The following is a 26,020-nucleotide window of genomic DNA, read 5'->3' on the forward strand; positions in this document are numbered from 1 at the left end:
CACATTACTTACCTGCTTGTCCTGCTGTTAGAGCTGAGGAGCTTATTTACATGCAGCACTTCCTTTTATTATTTTTTTGAGAAGATACATTCCCATGAAACTAACTCCACTCTACCACAAAATTTCTAGATATCACATCCCTGTTCTGTTCTAACTGCACTAGGAGTAAAGAATCTATGACATTTTTTTTTACACACAGTGCATCTCCATTCATCAAGTATGCTGAGTTGTGTTGTTGGTTAACAAGTAACAGCCAGCATTCTCCAGCACAGTGCTGCTCACAGGCTTTCTGTAATTAACACTGAAAGGATAAGGAGATCAGCTGAACTGCTGCAGCAAGGACCGGTATATGACAGGGGTTTGCTCTTCCCATTTCAATAGAAGAGAAATTCACTTGCTTGAGAACGTCCTGTCTGGGATGATGAGGATGACCATACCAGCTACTTTGGCATCCTGTCCCACAAAATACAGCAGAGCACAGGGCACAAAGGGAGAGAGAAAGTGTGAGACCCCATACTGCAAGAGTACACTCAAAAAGATCAGAAGGGGGAACAGAACTACAGCAAATCCTGCAGCAGGGACATTTATTTCTTTATTAATCCTTTTTGCAGAACTGAGGCTCCCTTGAAACTGGAACTCCCTTCTATGAAGAACTATATTCCAATCTTTTCTCTTTTTTTAATTAATCTGTGAATGCTGCTGCTGTTCTGCTTTGGGTAGGATTTCTGTTGTTTGATAGCTGCTTCTTCCAGTTTAACAATTTAAATTGCAGCCACTGTGTCACATCTTCATTCCATCGGTCAAAGGATTTTACCTCCCACAACGAATTAGAAAACGCACATTGGGAAAAAGCTGGCAGACAGATTACCATGATTATTTTAGCAGCAGGTATTTAAAGCTCATTGTCGCTAAAGCTCCTCGCCGATGCCCAGATTCCTTCTCACAGTCGTAAGGTCTGCACTGCAAGGCTGGTGCTCTGACAGACATCTCCACCGGAGACAGCTCCTGCTTGGGCTGTGAGCGTGGCGCAGTGTGTGCTAAAGCAGTGCCACGGTGACATAGGCTGTTCATGGGAAGGAAAAGTGACCTGCCATCTGCTCATCTTACATTTTATGGTCTTTAAATTGTGCTGTAATAATTTCCTGGCTGTCATCCTGGAAGGAGAGGCAGGCATCTTGAGCTCATCAGCCAGCAAGGTGAGCAAAGCTTTCAGGCATTAGGGAGAATTATCCAAGCACTAGGTGCTGGAAAGATGCTTTCACAGTATACATGGCTACGCTGTGAGGAAGGAAATCTTCTGGCTTCTTCAGTATCATTCATTTTGGGCCACATAATTACATAAGGTGTCTCTGAAGGGCGCACCTGGAACAGAGTCTGGTCCAGATTCCACTCAGGATAGCTGCATTGAAGGAACAGAGTGAAACTCCTTGCAAAGGGCCTGGGGGATGAATCAACCTCTTATCATTCAGTTACTCAGAGTTCCAATGTATCACCTAGCTCAAAAACTGCAAGATGTACAAGAAAACACAAGGTAGTTCAGAGCCAGCATTGATCACAGGACTGTCACAGTGCATCACCCATGTCTGAAGCTTTGAATAATGAAGCTGCACCCCAGGCACAGCCCCGGGGAAAGCACAACGTGGGCTGCTGCCCCTACAGGGAGGCGTGGGAGGCTGAGCCAGAGATGTGGCTACTGAATACAAACAGCAGATCAGACAGGCAGCAGGTAAGGCAAGACACCAAGGATGATAAGGAGCAAGAGGAAGCTGGTTGGCTTCTGCATTTAACTGTAGCTGATGAGGGGATGTGTGCTCCCAACAGCTGTCCTACATAGGACATAGGAGTTGGCATCACCAAGGTGGGGGGAACCCACTTCACTTCCACAGAAGAAAATAGCAGGGTCAAAGGCTGAAGTCAGACAGACCAGACCAAAATTGTTGCCCTATTATATTTTTTCCTATTGAACAAATTAATAGCAATTATAAAAGCTCAAAAGCCAAAGGTCATGTTTTTAAAAAGAGAAAAGAATATAAAAGTAACCAACTTCCAAGGGAAAACAGTGTTATAAACAGCACAGATAATGTAAGCACTGGAGCAAAGCCTAAGGAAACAGGATGTCGGCAAGAGAGTCAACTCATTTGGGGTTCCTTTAATTTTTAATTTCCTCTCTTCTCTGAAGGTAAATTGTCAGTTATTAAGGATGGAAAATATATTTTGTTTGCTTATCAAGTCAGAGGAAAAGAAGGTTTCATGAGGCATTTATCCAGCAGCACGCAAGCGCTACAGATTTGATGGTTCTCATTTGGCCTCTTGGTTATGCAAGGCCTTTGACTCTATGTTGTGGCATGTCTCAAACCCACTGTGACAAGAACAGTATTCTAACTAAAAGAGGAAAACACCATCAGAAAGCTTTCCCTTTTATCTATCTTTCTGTCAACATCAATCACAGATACCCCTCAACAATTAGAAAAGGTGAACCAGCAGATCAGCCCCCTCCTGCTCTTCTCAGGGTATGTGCACCACCTTAATAGAAACAAGAAAAAGGATTTCTTATCACTGTTTGGCCACAAATAAGACTCCAGTCGAGTCTATTAAAGTTATCAGACAATGACACAACTACTTGACATATTCCAGCTTATTTAATCAGAATATTTAATCAGAAATACATTCAGTAAAGCTACATTTCTAAAATTGCAGACTTTTTTCCTGGTATCCATTTCAAATGAAAGAAACCATTCTTCAGACCTCAGCATCAGTTCTGGGTTTTTTGGAACTATTTAAAATACCAGTCCAGTATCTCACATCCACTGTATATATTCAGTAAGGCTTCGTGTGTGAAGAAAAAACTACGTGCTATGATACCTTGAGTCCAAAGACCACTGCAAGGAGCCTCAAGTTTCCCAAACCCATGTTGTACCATGTGTGCTTCCATGGCACTGCAAGGGGCCAGTCCCATCCAGGCTTGTTTCTCCTCCCTTGCTTTGTTTGCTATGGTGTTGGGCTTTTTTGTTTGTTTTTGTTTTTTGTACATTCTAGGTTTCACTTGTAAGCCAGATTTCTGACTTGCACTGATATAGAAGAATAAAGAGGAAAATCATTCCAGAGTCACCTCAGAGTAGGACTAGGATGAGAAGGGAGTCAGGCCCGAAGACTTACATAACAGCAATGAAGCAAAGGGGTCTATGTGAATGCATCTGAAGCAGACCCTCACATGCAAAGGAAGTTCCCTATCAGCATCAGCTTCTCCATTAGAGACACTGGTGCAGGGCTGGATCACTACAGTTGCCACCTCCCTCGTCATCACGCAGCTCTCCCAGCCAGCAATAACGATGCTGGCACACAGATCACTCCTGTTTAGGTGAGATTAATTTCAGGTAAATTAAGAAAAACACAGAGCAAAATCTCACAGGTTATTGCAGCTAGGACAACTCTTTACCTTTCCTTGCCAAAAATGTCAACACAAAGAGGGTGAGCAATGAGCTCAGGAGAGCTGCTGGTATTTGCCAGCTGGCTGCATCAAACTTTGTACAAGATGTGACAGCAGACACACTGCTCTGCCTCCCATCCGCCAGCTTTGCTTTCCTGCCAGCCTCATCACAAATAAAAATTAATACTGTTTTTAAAAACACAAGTTTTTACCTACAAAAAAAGAAAACAGCCCCTTCTCCATCTCCGTGCACTGACCCCTCCCACAGACTGAGGCCATATCCTAAATGACACACAATCACCACATCTTGCATCCTTCTCAGGGCAGCCAAGTGTGCTCCCATTTAATGAGCAAGTCGTTGTGTTAGACCCAATTGTTTGAATGAGTCCATTACTCCTGCATTTATTAGTTTAGACACCTTAGCAGTAAGGGAAATTTACAGCTAGATATACCATGATATCTTTCTGCTTGTATTTACAGAACATGCTATGGTACACGGTTGTCTTCCCAATAAATCACATAAACTGCCGCTGTCTCTCACGTACTCCAATATATTAAATGCAACAGTCTCTTTTATTTTCTTTAGCACAGAGGAGTATCTCACATTGGCCATGGAGATTGCTCCAAATGTCATTGAAAGTCTGTAATCAAAAAATCCCCAAAGTAGAGGATGTCACTGACAATATTACAGTGCATGAACAGATGAACTGATATTGAGCTCAGCATCTACTCCAGAAGTTGGAAGCAAAGAAGCTGGAGAGCAGAAGCCTGGGTAGGATGATGACTGTACAGCAAAGGGATTCCTGGAGCTCCTCCTGTGATCACTATTAAGCCATAAATCCTTATCTTACAGCAATGCTAGTTAATTTTCTATGCATCAACCCCTTTGGCAACGAGGCTTACAGCTGTGCAGAAGTAGCCATCTTCTGTAAGCCCACACCACAACTGGGCATAGAGGAGTCACCATCATATGTACCAGAAAAGCAGAGTGCTGACCTGTGTATCTTGTTGCCTCAGTGCCATGGCACAGCTCTCTCTGCCCCTTACAAATACCAAGGTGACCTTCACAAAGTCAGGAGCAGAATGTCACACCCAGCTGGGCACTGTCAGAGGTCATCTTGCATCGAGGAAGATGCCTACAGATCTAATGCTGAGTGATGCGCCTGACTGTCCCTGAGCAGAGGTGCTACATGGAGAGGCTTGTGCCTCCCACCAGAAAGCTCAGCGACCCCAGCCCAAATCACCAGGCAGAAACCAAGGGGACAAAAGCTCTGTCTGCTGCTTAGAAGAAATTTGCCCTGGAGAGAAGCAAAGTGCAAATACCAGCACACCTCCCAGCGCTGTACCTGCGCTGTGTGCAGCCCCCCAGCTCCCAGCAGGGTCCAACACTGCCATCTGCTGACTCCTGCTTCAGCAGTTCACAGTGCACTACCTGAACAGCAAGACAAGGTTAACTTTAATGCTTCACAAGTAAAACAGTGGAGATATAAGCTGCCAGTGAGCTAAAGACATCTGAGAAGCAAGAAGCCTTCTGGGTTTCACTAACTGTTGTTCCTGTTCCGCTCCAGATTTAGCCACCATTACACAGGCACGACACGAATCAGTCAACAAAGATCAGCCATGGGAACAAGCTGATAGGCACAAGTATGCCAGAATGCTTTTAATAGCCATGATAACATGTGATACTTTTAGCTTATTTTAATTAACACATGCAGAACGACCTAATTGTTGATGCCATTGTGGTCAGTCTGGGAGCTGCACTAAGCTGGAAGGACAGCCAAAAATTTGATAAAGTGTGTGTTGTGTATGTTACCAAGGTGGTTGTGGCAGGGGCTGGGGGATAATCAGACCACAGACTGGAAAGCAAGTAACAATCAGAACACTGGTCCTCCCATCTTCATTAGGCTGTGCTTGCTTTTGTCTTAACAGCTCATAGCAACCTAGCACAGGCAACTTCACCGGGGTCACATCCAACTCTTCCTAATGAGGAAAAGAACAGTGTTTCAAATGAGATTTAGAGCAAACAGGATTAAGTGCTTCAGCCAGCTCTTTACCAAGCAAACCCACCACAGCCAGAAAGCAACAGAATGCAATAAAGCAAGAATTGGAATCTGGTTTTTGCATCCTGTGCTGTTTCCAGATCCCAAGAGCAGAGGAATGCAGATCGCGATAGCTGACAGTTGCCTGCAAGCAGGAGGATTTGTGACTGCAGCAATGACGGAAAGGGCTGCCAGTGTCACACCACCAAGCCCAGCCCTTTGCAGTTTCTGGCGCAGGCAGAGATGTTTCCTGCTATGCTCTTGTTCATTTTTTCAGCTGCTGTAATATTTACCAGCTGGAGAGGCTGGGTGATGATTTGGCTGTGGTGATCTGCGCCATCAGCCCCTCCAGCACCTCCAGACCTGGGCTACGTGGCAGGCTGTTCTGCACACCCACCACCAGCTCCTGGCTCTGGGCTGCCCCACACCTCAGCTCCTGCTCACACAGCACGTTTCATCCTCTCCCCTCTTCCTCCTCAGTCCAAAGGCTGAGCATATTCTTCTTTCTCGGATTTCCTCCCACTTATTATCTGGGAGTTATAAAGGAATGCATTTACACCCTCCTCCAAACCCAGCACACAAATACAGACACCTCCTCTCCTTTTCAAATACCCACCTGAAAGTGAGATGTAACCCATCCACCTACAATAGCTTGGGCTCAAACTCCCAAGAAATTGAGAACTCCAATCACAACTAAACACCTCAGTGTTAAAGCACAGATCCAAAGCAAATTTTCAGCCACGTCGTTTTCTACTTGTATTTCACATTAAACAGGGAATCTCTCTCTGGACATCATCCACTCAAGAAACTAAGACATTATGAATTCTCCCCATGCACTGTGAGCTGCTGGTTCTAGTCAGACCAGGAATTATTTAGGCAAGAAATTCACAAACAATTTGTTGCAATGAACCGTTTGAGAATTTAGCAATCTGCACACAGGCCATTTTTTCAGAAAGAACAAAGGAGGAATTCATCCAATAACTTAACTGCAAATTATTTTCTCATGTGTAACAGAAGGACTTTCCACTGAGCTGTACCTCCTATGCAGAGATCCCAGAGTGCCATCACACAGTAATGCAGCAGTACAGCTATGCTGGGAGAGGAGAAAATTGCTCTGCTGTAGAAACTGAGAACAATGAATCCAAGTTAGACGCTAAAAAAAGCAACTAAAATAGCCTAAGTGATGAGTGACTGGAAATTGTGGCTTCCAGACAATGACAGCTCAAGAGATGGGGGAAAAAAAAGAGATTTTGCCCTTTCCCAGTTCAATTCAAGAAGCTGGGGTAGAGATTTCTACACTTTGACACACAAGAGCAAGCAAGCAAAAACTATGAGGAGTTTCGCCTGTCACCCTGAAGTCTTTGTTACAGAGTTAAATAGATTTGTAAAATATTTTAAATGGGGATTTGGAATCCTATTTCTGCAGTTTCAGACGGTCCCAAACAAAACTCAGAGCCTTGCAGAAACCAGCACTCTCCCATCATCTTTCTGCAGAAATATTGAGCTCTGATCCCAAGGAAACCCCGACCTTTCTCCTCATTTCCACATCGTGCCTGTGCCCCAGAGTACAGAAGGACACTGATACCTTCAAACCTGATCTGTTCTTCTCTTGTCTCTTCTCACATCCCACAGGGTGTTTCTCCTGCTATTTTACATTGTGGCTTCAGCCATTTAATGCAACACACCAAAAGAATCAGAGGAAATTAATAATGGATAGGTTCAATTGTCTTAGTCCCAGAAAGAGACACAGCTTCAGCTTTCTTTATTTGAATAAAGGGAAAGTCTACTGGGGGCATCTCCTCAGAAGAGTCTCTTAAAGCACCAGAGGCACAACCTCCTCCTATTCCCACTTGGGAATTCCCACTACATTGTCCCCTCTCAGCTGAAGTACTTGGGGGTTACAGACTTTTTAGACATCAACGTACCCTATTACCCACTGCTCTGCCCCATCAGCTGGGGATGGCACACAAATGGACAACCTGCCCAGACAACAAGCCCACCCACCACAAAATAAACCAAATACGACAAATGAAATTCACTCTCTTCTCATGCAAACACATAGAATAAGAAGTTGGAAGGTCTCCAAACCAACCAGGTAAAGCTGCTTTGAGTCCCCTGCATACCAGTTGTGAACATCCCCAGGGCAAAGAGATGTCATGGCCACTCTGCACCACCCCATGATCTTGGTTTTACTTCATGTCAATGGAGAATTTCAGTGGTGGAAGCATGCAGCCTGACAAGCAAACCAAGAGGGGGGGCAGGTGGGCCCTGAGCACCTCTGTGGCACTCTTAGCCAGTTTGGCAGTGAGTTGCGTAGAGGAGGGGACCCAACATGCTGCAAACACTGAACATAGCCTTAGACCAAGGAAAGCAGGTCATCCCAACACTCGTGGGTATCAGCTTTTAGAGTGCTGTCCGCCAAGCTTTCTTCTGCTCCTGCCCTGCAGAATATATACATTGGTGTGCAGGATGTCCACAGCCACCAGCAGCACTCAGCAAGAGTTTCCCATGGTCAGAAGAGTCCTACACCTACAGGCATGCACCACCCAGCCCAAGGCATTTCAGCTGAGCAATTAACCCTCAGGAAGGGTTTTGCTCTTTTCAGCAGAGTCAAGGTTAAATGTCAGCAGACACGTCTTGTTTTCTGGGCTAGCCAGGACTGATGGCTGCACTTTGCTATGATACACACAGCACTGTGTGAAGGTACAGGTTACGACAGCTGTCAGTTATAACAACCAAAAATAGCTATTTACAACTTCACCGAAGTCTCAGACAAAGAGAGACCTTAAAAATAGAGTTACAGCTGAGTCTCCCTACAAATAGAGGCTGTACAAGACAAGAATATAACAACTGTGCTCACAGCTAGAACTGTGCTATAAGCTGCTGGTCAGCAGCAGTACAAGCCACACCTGATGCAATTTTATTTCTAGTTTTGAGATTAGATGTTTTAGTTTTTGCTTGCATGGAGAAAGAGGTTTGTTTTCCCTCTGTGTTACTGAGGACTACTCACTATCTGACATAAGAAAGCAAACAGGAAATAGATGTAGTCAGTGTTAACATGGATTAACTGAGGAGAATCATGCTTGACCAACCTGGTAGCCTTCTATGGTGTCATGACGAGATGGGTAGATGAAGGCAGAGCAGTGGACTCAAGTGCATGCCTTGACTTCAGCAAGGCTTTTAATACTGTTTCCTGCAACATCCTCCTAGGTAAGCTTAGGAATTGTGCGATAGAGGAGCAGACATTGAAGTAGACTAAGAACTGGCTGTCTGGTGGAGCTCAGAGGGCTGTGATCATCAGCACAGAACCTATTTGGATGAACCCTCAACAAATTGGCTGATGCTACACAGCCGGGAGGAGTGACTGACACACGAGAATGCTGTGCTGCCATTCAGTGAGATCTGGACAGGTTGGAGAGTTGGGCAGAGAGGAACCTTATGAGGTTCAACAAGGGCAAGTGTAGAGTCCTACACATGGGCAGGAGTCAAGAGGACAGGGCCAGAGGGGGTCCAAACACATTGCTATCCCCTGAAGAGTCTAAATCTAACTAAAACTCCAAGATCTCCAGTGTCAGGCATAAAATGAAGCTTGCATGGAAGTTTATTCATCTAAAAATTCATCCTTATATTTAGCTTACTTGAAAAAAAAAAATACTTAACTAGCATATCACATCAAAGGATCGTTATGTTTTTAGCGAAGTTAAAACTTCAGAGGAGAATGTTCTGTAGTTTTAATCACCTACACCAGTTCTAAGTTCTACAGTATAAACAAAACACATTTTAATTGTGCCATATAAATTAACTCCACGTACAAAAGAGAAATCAAGTACTTTAATTAAGATTTGTGTGGTAGAAATATCCTCATCTAGGCTAGCTCAAGGAAAGCACTTTCAAGACTTGAAAAATTATTTTCATTATCTCCACGTAGGCAGAATGTCTTTGAAATGGGCGTTGTGGAGGGACAATGTGCTGCTCCAGTGATTCAGGACGCCCTCTGCACTTTGCAGAAGCAGTGAGCCTTCAGGTCTCACTTCCCCTTGGCTCCTCTGCACCTGGACAGCCATCTCACTCAGCCTCCAGCCCTTCTCCCCACCCTGCTTCCCACTGTGGTCAGCCCTGCATACCTCCCCTATCTCTCACTGAACTTACTCATGGCCAAAGTCTGCTGATGTACACCAGTGAGGAATATTGATGTCCTTAACTCCTCATGGCTGCAGGAAGAGGAGACCATGGCACAACTCACTGAGTGTCTTCATAAGAATGCTGCAGCTGCATTCAGCTACACCCAGCCCCTCTCTCAGCCCTTCATCCACACACATCAGAACTTACCTTCCATGGAGGCATCTAAGAAGCTCACTTACTAATTTGTCACTAATCCCACTGGAACTCAGTTTTTGTTCCAGCAGAGCTCCCAAACCACCTTAAACCTTAGCTTATATTCTTACATTGTCATCACCTAATATTGTCAGCTCAAAAATAAACCCAGGGATTTTCTGATGAGCTACCACTGGATTTTCTTAGAAACAAAGCACAATTGCCATCTGTAGCCCAAAATATTCCATAGATTGCAAAAAACAAAACAAAAAAACCTCAAATTCAGGCCCAGTCTAGATCCCAGAACTGCTGCTCAAGAAAGGTGCTCTCAGTGGCTGCTTAAAAGCAGAGTAAGCTTCGGTTGTCACACAATCAGCACAGCCAATTGAATCAGAGAAGTATATTTATGTGCCTAGCGAGTTTGAATCTGCAGGAAAACCTGCTGGGAGTGATTTGAAAAGACTAATGAGACTTCTCCCATCACCAGCCGGGTATACGCTCCTTTAAAGGTTTATGAGCATGTCATTTAGTTTCACTACAGCTTTTGCAAAATCATTAATGAACTTGCAAAAACAATTAGAGAGATAAAGGGGCAAGAAATGCATGTGTTAGCTTGAAACCTGTGATGATACGGAATAGGTGAAGCAGAGAAGAACATACTGCTTTGAAAGCATCAGACACAAGATCCTGATGTTTTACGCCTGTTAATATTATCATCCCTATTTTCACTCCTGCTAATCCTAATGTGGAAACACATCTTTGTGGAGCACAGTCCTGGAGCCTCCATTGCTTGTTGAAACAAGAAGGATGGCAGAACAACCTCACCAGAGTAAACAGAAGATGCAAGTATCAGGCCATGTGAAATGCATCTCATTAATATCTGCATGAACTGAATGGGAAAGGCACAAACATTGTACAGACTGGGTGTGACTCTGATCCTTAGAAGGTACCTTTGAAGAACTCCCAGCCAAGTCAGCTCCACGTGGCAAAAGAAAAGTCAACATTCAAGAAGATAACGTACCAAGAATCAAAGAAGTCTTTTCTTACTTTGGGTGCTCACGGGCTATTTTGGCTGGGAGAATCGCTACACAACACAGCTACTGAATACACTGACTTTTTCTTTCCTTAGAAAAGCATTTTTTCCTTTTCTGAAAAAGGGAAAATGACAAGTGGGAATGGGCAACAAGAAAGTACATCTCTAACCCTGTTCTTCTGTGGGATGACACATTCCCACTCAACAAGCAAAGGCAGCTCTTCAGCAGCACAAGTCACCCATTACTTCAGGGACCACAATCTGCCTAAATCACAGCCCTGAGTACCAGCCCATCCTTGAGGGGCAGAGGGCTTCCTGGGCAGCAGGAAAGGGCTTCCTGGAGTGGATGGAGGCACAGGACTGAACTGCAAGGTCCTGCCAGATGCACAGCAAGGTCCCGAGCTGCACAGGGGCTGCCACACATACACATTTCTCCTCTGCAATACTATGCTCTTAGCCCTGTGCAATGGGGTACAATTCACTGCACTTGCATACAAGTGATTTCTCTAGTTTCTCTGATCAGTTTCCTAAAGCTCGCAGACAAACAAGTGTTAATTTAGAAAACGGACACTGTAAGCCTTAGAAACATGCAGGTTTGGTCAGCTATATGGCAAAAATATAGCTCATTTAGGTCAAAACCAATGTCAGTTCTGGATTATTTACAGGCTACAATTCAGGATTAAATGCAAAAGAAATTTGCTGCCTCTAGGAAAATCTGAAAACAAGTCCCTTCTCCTCTGCACATTAATGACCCGTAACTGGCAAATAGTATCACAATAGTCTGTCCCATTGCAGCCTGATGAGTTAGGTAATGTCTGGAAAGCATTTGGACATCAGAAAGGGGAATGTTTTCTGTGTGGTTTCACTCGTTATGTAACTAAGTCACATTCAGAAATAGAGCTTGGCTGCCTCAGTCATGCCATCACTTATATGTGATTTAACCTACGTGCTGGGCTCTCTCTTCTAGTAGCTATGGATAGTTCCAGTTTGGGCTCAGAATGCCAAAGTCTGGGACAAATACAGAGAGCTCCTGGCTGCGAGGCAGGCCATCCTGGAGAAAAGAAACACATACAAATGGCTCAGAGTCAGCTCACATAGAGGAAAAAAAAGCAGGATGTCTGCCATCCCCTACACCCACGCTAACTGGATTGGACCGAGCAGGACTGGTCCACAGCCCAGAAAAAGTACTAGAAAACTTGGCTATGACTTCAGTCAATTTGAACCACGCTCAGCAAGTCACAGGTTTTAGTTGGTATGAAATGATAGCTAGAGCCTTCTGCTTCCAAGTACAGCTGTACTGCACCTTTTGCTGCAGTGACCGTCATCTTGCACAAACCACCCTGTGCATACCAGCAGACTGCAAATGCCTGCTGTCACTCCATAAATCTGCTCACTCCAGTATCTGCTCCACTGTATCAGAATCTGGTCCAGCCCCTGTGCTTAGCAGGGAAAACTGTATTTAAAGGTTCTACAGAACAGTCATTCCTCCTTTCCACAACACGTTCTAGTCTTAATTGCTTTGTTTGGATTCTTCTCTCATCTCTCAAACATTTCTGATGGGAATAAAACACACAGTAGATGACAACTTTCAAGTCATTTTCATGTCACGTCTGATAGCTGCCGTAAGAAGGTTACTGATACTGCTATTAATTCTTTAATTTCAATTTTCCCTGTACATTCCTGCCCCCAGCAAACCCTCACCATGAAATTATTTCTGAACTGTTTCCAGTCTGTTCCTGATGTTGCTCTCAGAATGATCTAAAGACAGATAATACAGCTGTCATTTCTCAAGGCTCCCCTGCCATGCTTTGATAAAACCCAAATCATGGCTTTGATGGTGCCAGATTTTACAAGCCTATTAAGCTGTCTCTGCCAAGTGATGGTTTTCTCTTTACAAGCTGTGGGCTGACACAGGGTTTCCAAGCTCCAAAACATTTAACATCCCATCTTCACCCAACAGCCTGAGTTTTTTTTCAATCTGACTGCCCATTATACCAGCAGATTCAGCATAGCCACAAGGAGCAATTACCTTATTTGTCCACAAACAGGATGATGATGAGAAATATTTGCATTTAAATAGGAAAACAAACCCTGTTAGTGAAGATACCCTGCATTCCCATTCTGATTTCTGCTTCTATTTCCCCCTCCCACCTTATTTTTTCCTCCTCTGACAGATCTCCATCCACCAAAGCATTCAGCACTTAGTTTGGTCTCTCCTAAATGTGATAGATTAGAAACTCAACCCGTGTCCAAACACTGCATGAAAATCCCACCAGCTTCAATGAGCCTCAGCCACATGCAGACAGTAAAGGAAGTGGAACAGGTGGGATGAATGAGTTGTTCTCCATTCCAGCACTGTTTCATAACAGTCAGACACTTGCTGTTCTGATGTGAAAACTGGGTCTTGTGGGTGGTAGCTATCCTTCTCCAGTCCTCCCAGATTTTGCTCATGTGTGTCACGCTGCACAGGTGAGCAGACATTAATTGTTAATTAAACAATGACTCACTTTCAGAGTTTCCACAGGGTTAACCAACTCTTGTGTTAAATAGCCAAATAATATCGTTCAGAGTGAAAGAAATATTCATCACAGACAGCAATGGCTCTTATAGCCAACAGCACAGCCTGCCCATGGCAGATGGCAGCTCTGAATCAGTCAGCAGCTTCTCTCTGTAAGCGCTCACACACCTAGAGAGAGCCATCTCTATTGCCTTCATGGTAGGTATCAGACCCAGCTTCCCCTCCACATTCCCATCCCCACCTTCTATCTTGCTAGTACAAAATCCCAACAAAATGAGTGATCCCAACACAAGCAGTTCTTGTTTCCTCACCCTGCTGAAGCCCAGCCAAGCCTGAAGCTAGCAGGAAATTTTCTCATGTTGACAAAGGACAATTAAGTTGTAAGCGTATGGTTTTGAAACAGGGGTCAGAGGGAGAACATTCTTACTTCTGTGAGCACTAATAATGTACAGACAAGTGACCTGGTAGCAAACAGCAACCTGGCAAGCTGTGCTAATGTGCACAGACCCAGCTGCACTGTGAGCACACTGCTTCATGGGATTATTGCAAGGCTGCAGATTTGGGAACCAAAAACATAGTTACATTTACAAGACAGAAAACAATGATTCACAGAAGCAAAGACCATGGAAACAATTCTTACTTAAGCTCTCTGAGGTACTGATGCCAGTCTTACATGGCTGAAAGTTGGGCAGCATGAGGGCAATGTCACTTTGCATGAAGACCTGAGAAGTCCCCAGGAGAACTGCTCCCAGAGCAAAGAGCCAGATATCAGAGCGTGAGGGGACACAGAAATGAGCTTAAACAAAAGCCAAAAGAAAACCAGGGCCTGAAGAACAATTTCTGCAGAGGCAGACATGAGAATTTGATGTGTCTGAACAAAACAAAGGGAGAACTCAATTGATACTCACAGGTACTTGCACACAGAAGAGATAGCCAAGAGTAAGCCTCATCAAAACAGGACCCAATGGGCAGAAACTGAAGTCACATACATTAAGCCTTGAAATAAAAACTTGTTTACCACAAGTGAGAGTAATTAAACCACTGAAATAGCTTCCCTGGGGAAATGGCAGGCTTCCCCACCAGGAAGTATATCGCTGCCGGGTGATATACTTTAATCTTCTTAATCTGTCCCTGCATCCAAGCATACCAAACAGACATACTGCACTAGTCCCCTCCCACACAGCCTGCCTAGGGGGTAAATGCCTTTGGCTTACATCTGCCCTGCTGGAAACCAAGAGCCTGAAGCCAAGGAGAGCTCTGTCCCAGGCCAAGGGTTGGCTCTCACCCCCCTGGCAGGCTCTATGGAAACCAGGGGACCTCCAGACCACACCAGGCTCAGAACTCCTCAGCTCCTGGCAAACTCCCAGAGCAATTTCCATCTCCACACAGGGAGTATTGGCTCAGCCATCCAACAGTTCCTCCGCATTTCAAAGTTCTCCAGTCTTTCTCCTGCCCCCATAATTCCTTCTCCAAGCAAAGTCTGAGTTTATATGCAGAAACAGAACCTGCTTATTTTAATCATATTCTAGTCCAAAAAAGAATGACAGCTGTAATGCTATAACGTGATGGAAAGTGCAGCAGTGACAGCATAGTAGCAAATTCTGAGGCTACAGCAAGTGAGGATGTGCTCAGTGCAGCAGCCATGGACACAGAAACAAAGGAAAAGAAATTTACTCACCTTTAAAAGGCCTCGCATACAGAGGGGCTTCCAGCAAGACCCCCTTGCCTCCACTGCCAACCCTTAAATGAGGGCTGGAAAGGGGTAGATCCTTACTCCACTCCTCCCAGTCACTCAGATGCATTGCACACACCTGAGCTCCCCTGGCCTGGCCCTGCCTCCCCACCAGGCGCTCAATCACTGCTTCAAGCTGTGACTCAGCATTTCAGCTACAACAGCCCACCTCATCAAGGATCTTCCAGCAGCATGCAATGAGCAGAGCTCACCTACAAGGCTGTCAACTAGGTTCCTTCAGCTCTGCAGTTGCAGAAAACATCCAGAACTATGAACAGGCAAGGGGATAGGAGAGGCTGAAACAGCCACTCGTATCATGTACTGCTAACCTGCTTGGTTCCTTACAGGCCAGTACTCTCTGCCTGTGTCACAGCATAGACTCTGCAATGGCACTGAGGAAGATAAGCCCATCTCTGGGACCATGCTTCCCAAATGAGTACGTAGGGCAGCAGACCAGAAGCCTGTACAATGGCTAGCAGAAGCAATTTGCTCTCAATGCAAGAGTCAGGCACGTAGCTCACTCTGAATTCTTCCCAGGCTTTCCAGATGTGGAAGAAGCCAGTTAAACAACTAAACAACATTGCTTGCCCACTTGCTTTTCCATTCATTAAACATGTCTCCAAACAAGAGACTTTGCTGCAGCATACACAACAGTCATATTTGTGCTTGCCTCCACGTTGCTGACTCCAGTAACCACTTTAAGATGGCAAGAAAACCAAGTTATGTGGCAGTAATTTTCCAGCATGAAGGGATGAGGTCAGTATCTGCCTATTCTACTTTAGATTTTCCAGAGCAAGCATGAGCCATTTCTTTTTATGCACTGCAGAACTTTTAAAGCATACAGTAGGTTGTTTCTTAACGAGCTGGAACATCTTGCTTGATGAGATCTCTGCTCAAATTGTTATTTCCCTCCAGCTGGGTCAGGGCTCTCTGACTTTGGCACAACAAGAAAAGCACACACATTTTCTGTGATTTAAGTATTGAGAAGACTCAAACGTCCACGTGGCAGAAGCAGTGCTCAGACATCCACCCCATTCCAGCAGGTTGCTTCCCCTTCCTACCACCGTCCAGAATTGGACATTCCCCTTCCTCCACCAGATTACCCCCAATTTCAGGCGGGCAGATCCAGCTGTCATCCTTGCACTTGGCTACACAGGTAATTTTCCCATCTGACCCACCAGACAACGTGACAGAAACAGGCGGCATCTTAGAACATATGCAACATGTGCACAAGGTACATGGTGCAAATGCCTTTCTCAGTAACAACCACCTGCATGCAACACAGCCCTGGTGCAAATGTTGCTGTCAGATAAATTCACCAGCCACGACTAATGGATCCTTTTTAAGCACCTGGCCAACTTGCAGTTACTTGCTTTTGCAGCACCTCCAGCTTCACAACAAATGCTGCTGCTTAAATATACATATACTTTACAAATAGCCATGTAGGGCTTTTATTCTTCAAAGGAAATTCCCAGTGAGGCCACTGTTTCCACTCCACTACTCTCATTCCACTGACACCAGGTGTCCACCATCCCCAGCACACACCAAGCAGCAGATGTGTGGCAGAATATACCGCACAATCTGTTAGAAAACAAAAATAATCCTGCCTGAACTCATGACTAAACAGGTTTAATTATGACTATGATCTGACAGAAAGAATTTCCCATTTAAGCCTTTCAAAGCACACTCCCAAACATAGACAAGGACCCCAGCAAATGTACCCTCACACCACCCCTGCTGGGTGCAGCAAAATCCATTTTACAGAGAACCCATTTACCAGATTTCACATCTCTACCACGCATTCATGCTTCTTGCTTTAAATAAAGATTGCAAAAAGCTAGCAGCTGCAACAGTTGCTATTTCACACAAAGCCAAGGGCAGACTCTGCCCAGGCCAACAAACACCGCCCTTATGCTACATTAAGTTCATAAAGAGGGCAAGCCCCAGTCCTCCCTACAGTTTGATACCCACCAGTCCTCAATGTACACCAGGTACAAGTCCAGCCCATTGGCTGCTAAGGGCCCAACCACCACCATTGAACCTTCCAACCACCATTACAAGGTGAACTTCTCTTGAGGACTGCCTTCAATGACAGGTCTAGAACCTCAATGTTTACCACCATTTGTACACACTTTATTATTACTACTTTAAGAACTCCATGCACATAAGCAGAGTCAGCCCTAAATCAATGCACACAATCAAACTACAGATGAAATTGGAAGAAATGTTTCCTTGAAGGACAGTTTCTTTCTTCTACAGGAGACGGAACAGCTGGGGTTACATTCTCAGTGATCCTGAGCTTCCTTTTGCTGCTGCTGAACAATCACCCCATGTATTTTGGTAGGTGCTCATGCAGAGCCATTGTTTCCATTGTCAGCACACAGTCCTTTGGGAAGGGTTACCATGGGTTTACCCAGGCAGCACAGCACCAATTATTTCCCCTTGGGACACATAAAGCGTTCACCAAACTTCCTCTCCATAACTTCAAACCATTAGCAAAGGCAGTGTAAAAATTCAGGTGGCAAGTTACATCCCTAAATATGAAACACCAGCTTTCAGATACCGCGCAGCAGATGGACCTATCTTATATTCCAGCAGTTTATCCTACAGGGCAGGTACTCCTGCATGTGTATACCTGTAATTGTAACTTCAAACTGAACATCCCACCTTTAATCCCACCCTTCTGCAGAACAGTGTAAGCGGGAGCCCCCCCACTGTGTGACCTCTGCCTATTGTCTATAGTGATATTTACAGATGCTTTAGTCTCCCCTGCTCTGTGGGCCGGTTCCCAAAGCCTTTTCATATTTGAAACATGTCAAGAAAATAGAAACGCTGACAGGGAAACTAATTCAAGCATCGAGGGACCAAACTACCATTAAAAAACTAATGCACACAGGAACACATACTAATGTGCCAAGGAACGGTAGCCAATCTGAGAAAGAATAGGTAATTTTCTTCTGTCTCCCACTCTTTTTATGGTTCATATTACCTGTCATAAGCAGCTACTGCAGAGCCCATATTGAAGCAGGAAGGAAAGGAGGGGGGAGCTCAGCATACGCTACAAGACATTCACCCTCAAACTCTGCCCATCAAAGGGAATTTAATGTCCAGACATCTACCATTTAAGAAATAAAGTAAAATGGTGAGAATAGACTGCAAAATGCCTTTTCTGCCATTATACTCACTACTGAGGGAAAACATTTTTGATGGGGTGACCTTTGCATCGAGCTGTGTTCATACTGAAATGCATTTTGCCGGCCACGAAAAAAGCAGCTCCTTCTGACAGCTGAACTCAATACACAGGGAGTATTTAAGAGAAGCTGCTTTACAAACAGCAGGTGGCAGATAACAATAGCTTTAGTCTTCTATACTGGTAATGATAGGGAAAATAAAAAATTATCTGCATTAGTCACAGTGTGCTTGATACTATAACAGAGACGAGGTTCTTCTTGTCTTCTTTCCCACATTTTATCAAGGCATTGCCTTAATTCCATCATATGCACACACTTCCGTTTACACTTTCATCTGTTCCCAAATCTATCTCCCCATGGTTTAGCTCAGCCCTAAATACATTACATATTTACATACGTTAAATGCAGTGGAGCTGTGGGAGAGCTTTACGATGCCTTACAGATCAGGGTACAAACCTAAATCCATGGACTGAGAAGGAAAGCAGAAAAAAAACAAGCCCTTTCACAAGATTATTTTCACTCCAAACCTGACCTATTGCCTCACAGCAGTGCCCCCAATGGGCACAGGAGGGCAGGACAGTGACAGAGCCCAGACTAAGCTGTTCATAGCCCTCTGGAGACATCGGTTTCAATGTTCCCTCTCAGGGCTGGCAGTCTTGGGGCAATCCAGCCCTTGTGAGCCCAAGGAGGGCACAAAGACGGAGCTGTGTCCATGAGCACCCCACACGAAGCCTTCCAACAAGGCTGCCACTGTGCACCCCGTTACCACCCCACCCCAAAGGGAAAAGGGCCCCTCACTCACCTCATACTCCACAGGCAAAACCCAGCCAGCAGCTGCCATGCAGGTCACCTTCAGCCCACCAGGACGTGCTGGGCCCAGCACAGCTGTGAGCAGCCCCAGCTGGGGCTGGGCTGGCCGCCATCTTAGGTGGAGACCCTCAGCAGCACGGCCATGTCCGTTTGCTGCAGGGATATCTAATTCCTCCAAAAATACTCCCCCAAACTGCACCTTCCTTCTTGCAATGGCTCAGTGTTCAATAAGAAAAAGCACGCAGCCCTCCTGGTAGTGGCCATGTGGCTCATGCAGGGCTCGGTGTGGAGGAAGCTGAGCTGCCGTGTGAACAGGAGGTATGAAATCCATGATTGCAGCTCAGCAAAGGAAGAGAGCCCAAAATGGTGGAAGCTGCGCTGTGACTGCAGCAGGACGAGGGCCTGGGGGGCAGGTCATGCCTCTCCAGAGCTCTCTGCAGGGCCTTCCTACATGCAGGCAGATTCCCTCCCAAATCAGTGTCATCTGCAAACTTAATGAGGGTGCACTCAGTCCCACTGCATCTAGATTAGCAGTACAGATATTAAACAGGATGGGCCCCAATACTGACCCCTTGGGAGCACCACTGGTGTCAGTCACCAGCTGGATTTGCTTCCATTCAGCACTGCTGTCTGGACTCAGCCCTGCAGCAGGTCCATACCCAGCTTCCTCACAGGCTGCTCTGAGTATGCAGCATCATTTTGCTACAAAAAGGACAGATTGCACCGTGCCATCTGCAGGAAAACGACCTTTTTCCTCAGCCTGTCAGACACTGGGTAAGAGTGATGGAAGCGAGGCCACAGTGGTGGCAGAAGAGCACTGTGTGGTCTATGGGCTGAGGGTGCTGTGTGAGACACCAGACAGTGACCCACGAGGAGAGACAAAGAGATTTACGGAGCCCATTCCCATCCAGGCAAGCGTGTAAATGAAAGAGCAAACAAAAAACTAATAAAAAATATATCTTATAAAGAAGTTATTTGGCCATAAATGAACATCAGGGTGGCAGCATCAGACATGACAGTTCCCAGACATGTTTTTTTCCTGAAGGTCAGGCAGCCCTTTGCCTAATAAAATTTGAGAAGTGTGCCTATAAAGTCTATTCCTGCCTCTGTTCTCTGCCTGCAGAGAAAATATATGTGTATGAGCCTGTATTTCAGATAGCCGTGGCCAAGGATAACTCAAAAGATCTTCTCTGATAAAAACATCCTTTGTTGCATGGCAGCTCCCAAACAATGATTTTGGTAGAACATAGGCAGAGTCAGATGAAAAGCTGTACACAGCCACAAAATGCAGCAAACAAAAGTATATGAATTCAGACAGCGCTTTAATCATTCTGATATCAGCTGAAGCATTCAAAATGTGATTAGCATACAGTTAGGAGACATTGCTCCTTTGCATCTAAAAATACCATGGCAGCTCTGGAACAGAGCAGTCAGCAGCAGACAGGAGAGTCACACCTTTGTGTGCCGTTGTCTATGAGAACCAAAAGGGCCTGAGAACTGGTTCAGAGATGAACTTCACCAGGCAGTGAGCACTGACCAGGATCAGCCCTTATCCTCCAGACTGACCACAGATTACTTTATACTTAAGATTGGGTGTGAAAACAAGGACCTGAACAAGGACCATTCCCCACACCACCCTGTGCTTCCCATATAATCTCAGCTGTTGTTCTAGGCAGACAGCTCTGTTTTTACTTAAGGTAATTCTATGCCTTTTGTTGTGTTTTTAACGTTGATTTCACCAAGATTCACTCCCACAGCTGAGCTTCCTGCCTTCCTCCAGCTTTTGTCCTTTATTTTTACTGCTGGAGTCAGAGATGATTATCTCTAAGAAAAAGATTTCAGCTGCATTATGTTGGTGCTAAGTGCTGTTTCTCCTGCCCCATCTGATTTTCCATGCAAGATGCTTTTCATATAGCTTTAAGTGTTTGTTATTTTCAAATTGGTTGCCATGTCTCCAGGTTTCCCCGCCATGGAAAGCAGAGGAGAGGGCCACAGCAACAGTCCACAAACAGAGGCCGCTCTGGGGCACTGTCACCTCCCATAGTGGCATTGAGGTGGCTCTGAGCATGCCTCAGGCAGCAGAACCTTCCTGAACCAAGGTACATTCTGCTGAGAGGCAGCAACAAGAGCTTTGGCTGCTGGTGCACAAGCTGTGACGCTCTCATCCCCAGCAGCACGTGCTCCAGCTGACATGGAGATCCTCAAGTCCTCGGCTGGACAGGGGACACTTATCCAACTTCAGCCAACTCCCTGCTGTAACTCAGCACCTGGGGTTTTACTCCCTTCCTGCTTGTCAGGTCCACCCATCAACATAAATCATTGCACAGCATGCTGAAAAACAGCACCTTCATGCCCATGTGAGACCCTCATGCCGCACAGGCTTGTGAAGCAATATGCAGTCAGAGCCATGAAGCAGTGTAAGAACTACTGAAAGCTACTGCTGGCTCAGCAGTTTTATTTTCAATCTAAGCAGCTTTTTTTTCTTTTTCTTTTTTTTTTGGTAATATTTTTTTCCCCTTTTTGGCATTTTCATTATTAGACCAACAGGAGAAGAAAAGCACTAAAAACCTCAACAATCTCCGAATGAAAGTTATAAGCAGCTCAACACCTGGTAATGAGATATTCCAAGCCACGGCCTGGCACTTTTATAGTACTTCTAAACCTGCACTCAGTCATGTGAACGTCGGAAGAATGGAAAGTTAAGTTCTCCTGGGCATATGTCCTAAGGTTTTTCATCTTTCATTTCAGCAGTGGAAGAATACAGTACAAATAAAGCAGGCAGATACCTGGCAAGTACTTACTTTTGCCACACTGTAATTATTCTCCTCAACAAAAAGGTTTCCAAGACGGCTCCTGAGACAGCACTCAGCATTCCCAGACAACCTCAGCAGCTCTTGGCTCCTCTCATTTGAAATACTTTGTGATTTTTCTTAAGGAAACAGAACTCAGGCAGTGCCCGTCTGCCCAGCCCATTATCTTCCCTTCTCCAACCCTGCAAGGCACCAGGCAATTTCTCTAAGTCTGAACAAGGCACTGAAGGTCCAAGATTTTCCATTTCCATGTTTTTTCCACTGAATTATAGACAGAAAAGATGAGAAATCTTACAGCTGTTCAGAGCGGAGACAGGAAGGCAGGTGCCCATGGAGACACTTGAGCACTACCAGATTTGCCCCGAAGCTGCTGCACCAGTGTGGGCACTGCAGCGTGCACAGCTGCGGCAGGACAAGCTCTGTGCCCACAGGGTGCTCTGTTTTCCTGCAAACATGGCACCCCCAAATCTCAGTGCAACTTAAGGCATGACGTGGACTCTAGAAATATGAAGAAAAAATGGCAACTGTAGTGGGAAAACTATAAAAGGGGCAGGTGAGCAGCATGGAATCAGGTCCCAGCACAGCCAGCAGGACCCAGATGGACTCGATGATTCTTACCTTATCCCAACTTGGGATAATGTGCGATTCTATGGCTGAGCAAACTCTGGGCAAGTGAGCAGTGCTCCCTGCAGTTTGCTGGGAGAGCAGTGACATCAGGAGCACCAAAACCAGAGCAAGCTGCGGAGACAGGGAGGAAGAGCTGGTCTTTTGTGCTGTCATCTCATCTGCTGTTTGGCACAGGAAGGTTCTCTCCAAGCACAGCCTTGCAGAGGCCACTAGCTCAGCTCCATCACGTGATGCCATCCAAACACTGCTGCTAATTGCAGAGACAGAAAAATCATCTGCATTCTGGCCGTAACAATCCATTGTTATTTTTATGCACGCACACATAGACAGGAGTAAAGAACCCTTCTCATTTCAAGCTGTGCTATTATGCTAACTACAGAGAAATAAATATGCCACACTGTAGCTAATAAGTGTCATTCACATCAGTATTTATTCCAAACATGTTTCCCCCATCACGTCTGCTCTGCCTGGAAGAGCTCATCACAGAAAAGGAGACCTTTATTTCTCACAATTCAAGCAGACAGAAGAGAGTTAGCAATTAAAGCACACTTTTGTACAGTTTAATTCTTTTTCTTTCAGCTACCAGAGGCTGTTACCTGTCAGCACTGTATCTAGTGTTGAGCCACCACCTATCAGCACTGGGTTCATATTTTGTTGGGTTCCCCTGCTCCAGAGGAGCGGAGTGGGGGAGCAGGGCAGGCTGCTGCCATGCAGTGGGTTTGTGGTCCCCAGACCTGTGCCCTGCGTGGTAGGACCAGTCCTCCCAGTCTGACAGTACATGCACAGACACAGGCACGATCTCCCAGCTGAGGACTGCAGATGCTCAACTGAGTAGTGGATGCTGCAGTCCTAACGAATGAACCCCAAGGACTGAATGAGGGCTGATACTAATTACCAGCTCATACCAAAGATCATAGGTCAAGAATCGTGTCATTCAAGGATATAGCTGGGCATGTTGCTGCACAAGAGGAGACGAGCATCCCCATGAATTGCAGAGGTGTGGGGAGAAAAGAAATTCATTTCCCTCATGACTTTTTCCACTGTCACTGTAAAAAGGCAGATTTTTAAAGGTATTAAATGGTATTGAGACCTGAAGTTCTCACTGATTTTCCTGGACTTTTCTTTTTAAAACAAATTCAAACTGCACGAAACAATGAACCAAACCATTTGGTAAAGGTTCTTTCCACAGAGGTGGGTTTCAGCAGCAGCTTTTCTTTTCAGCTCCCCTGTCACCTGCTCTTCTCTTCACCCTTCCTTGTCCTGCTTAAAACACATTTGTGCATTGGTGAAAAAGAACAAGAACGGCAAGACTGCATTTTTTCCCCACAGTGGAACAGATAGATACTGCTCTGATCCAGCTGTGGGTGAGAAGATGGACAGATGCACAAAGCAGTTTGTAAGATCACTTACCGAGTGTTCTGCTAACCCTGCCTTTTTCATATTTTCTGGTACTGGGGCAACAGAGACATCTAGAGATCACAGGCAGGGGACTGCAGGCTTCTGGAAAACTGCTTTCTGTAGGAGGGGTAACAAGATGTGATTATAGAGCTGGAATAACGAATAAATGGAATGTGAAACAATTCAACTCCTGGCTATAAACAATGGGACCAAGAGCGAATAGCAGCCAATGACATCACAGCAGGAGTGCTCACCATTTCCATGGCTTGCCCCATTGCAGTACTTGCTCCCAAACTGTAAAGAAAAGCAAACAAAAATCCTGGATTGGGTTGCTCTGTGCACATACCCTGCTAGGGGTCTGAAGGCAGTCAGTACAGGAGGAGTGCATAGAGAATACTAAAATGGCTTGTGTTGGAAGGGACCATCCAGTTCCAACCCCCTGCCATGGACTGGCTGCCCCACACTGGCTCAGGCAGCCCTGGGCCCCACACAGCCTGGCACTGGGCTCCTCCAGGGATGGGGCACCCACAGTTCTGGGCAGCCTGTTGCATCCTGCCTCAATGGAAGAAGCCCAAAGCTCATCCAGAGCCATTTTGTTGTCACCGAGTTCATAGCACATCAGTATAGATGCAGGATATGGGGGCTAAGCCCAAATATTTCATTGTCCCTGCAGAGTGCTGGGGGAACTGAGTCTTCTTCATAAGCCATAGGAACTACAGGCACTGGGAGTCTCTGAACACTCACAAAGAGTAAAGTCATTTCATCTGCCATATTTTGTAAGCAGTCCTGGACATGCTGTGCCTCATTTCTCATCAGTACCAGGTAACCTAATGTATCAGAAAGCTGAACATGAAAACAGGTTATGGCTGCAGTGGAACCTACATTTGTTTGAAGTAAAAACATCCTTTAGTTGACCCATTTTTATATGCCTGAAGTATCTTCTCAAGTAAAGTCATCACGCAGCCCAGAACAGGTAGAATAAGCCGCCCATTTCATTACAATATGCACCAAATCCATTTGCTTTTATAGACCATTCGGCATCCGCTTTAACAGTGTTTTATGTCGCTATAAAAAACAAAAGTGGTGGTTGCTGATCTCAGGCGCCCCATGTTATGCTGTTGCACAGCACTAAAATTTGATCAACTATCACTGTGCAGTGAGCATGGCCCCAGTGCCAGCCCCAGAGCAAAACACACGTCCCTGGGGGTTTATCTTCAGCAGCTCAACATCACAGCCAGCACATAAAGGAGTGCAAGCAGGGCTGCAGGACAGTGGAGCACGATAACAACACCGCTGTACCACAGGGATCATGCATTTCCAGATTGTAATTTGTTTGGTAATCAAATATCCGGGTAACTCCAGGTAATGCATGGGGAGGTGGGGGAGGAGGAGGGGGGGGAAGAGCAGGCCCAAAGGTTTTTTTTACCCTACTCTTTTTTAAGCACCTTTATGAAGTGCACATCCCAACCAGCACCGAGATACATCACAAGCTGTTGCACAATGTGAAGTCCCATCTGCTTCTGACAGGAACATTACAGTCCCATCCTTCCCCAGCAAATGGCAGCGCCTCCCAGCCCTCCTAGGAACAGCTGATGTTACTGAGTCTGCTATGTGCTTTAATTGGCTGCAAGACAGCGAATAAGTCTTGTTTTAAACCCATTTTCTCCCCTTGCTTTCTGTAGCACAGCAACGTACGTTCTTGTCTGTCATTGCTGGTTTCTGTCTAGACTCCAACAGGTGTGAAAGAGGCAGTAAGCAACCATTAAGACATCGGCAATCAAGGTCTGATTACTGCTTGTGTTTCTGGTGCAAGTAACTTACACACACATTGGAGAAACCAAACACACACGCTCTGTTCAGAACTGAGCTGAATGAATTACCTGTGGCAGAGAACCAACAGAAGGGACAAGGAGGACAAATTGCTTCTGTGCTGGACCTACTGCCATGCACAAGCCTTTGCTCTGGTGCATATTTTTCAAGATCCGAACTTATTCTCATCTCCCATATTAAATTAGACTCCTTTGCATCAAAGACAGAAGAAATTTCTTTGCAGAGTACAAGAAAATTCAGGGTGATTGACTCCATACAAAGAGCAAAGAACAGCAGCAATGTCGAAGCCCT

General features: G+C 45.4%; 1 long non-coding RNA gene across 1 annotated transcript in view; it reads right to left on the bottom strand.

The window, feature by feature from the left end:
* Window positions 1-15,108, bottom strand: part of LOC107320548 — a 36,693-nt gene extending 21,585 nt beyond the window's left edge. Inside the window, exon 1 of the long non-coding RNA XR_001558308.1 lies at window positions 15,010-15,108. This is a non-coding gene — a long non-coding RNA (uncharacterized LOC107320548). The remainder of the gene's footprint in view (window positions 1-15,009) is intronic.
* Between the last annotated feature and the right edge of the window lie 10,912 nt (window positions 15,109-26,020).

This window comes from Coturnix japonica, chromosome 14, assembly GCF_001577835.2.
Source record: "Coturnix japonica isolate 7356 chromosome 14, Coturnix japonica 2.1, whole genome shotgun sequence".
NCBI classification, from domain to species: Eukaryota; Metazoa; Chordata; class Aves; order Galliformes; family Phasianidae; genus Coturnix; species Coturnix japonica.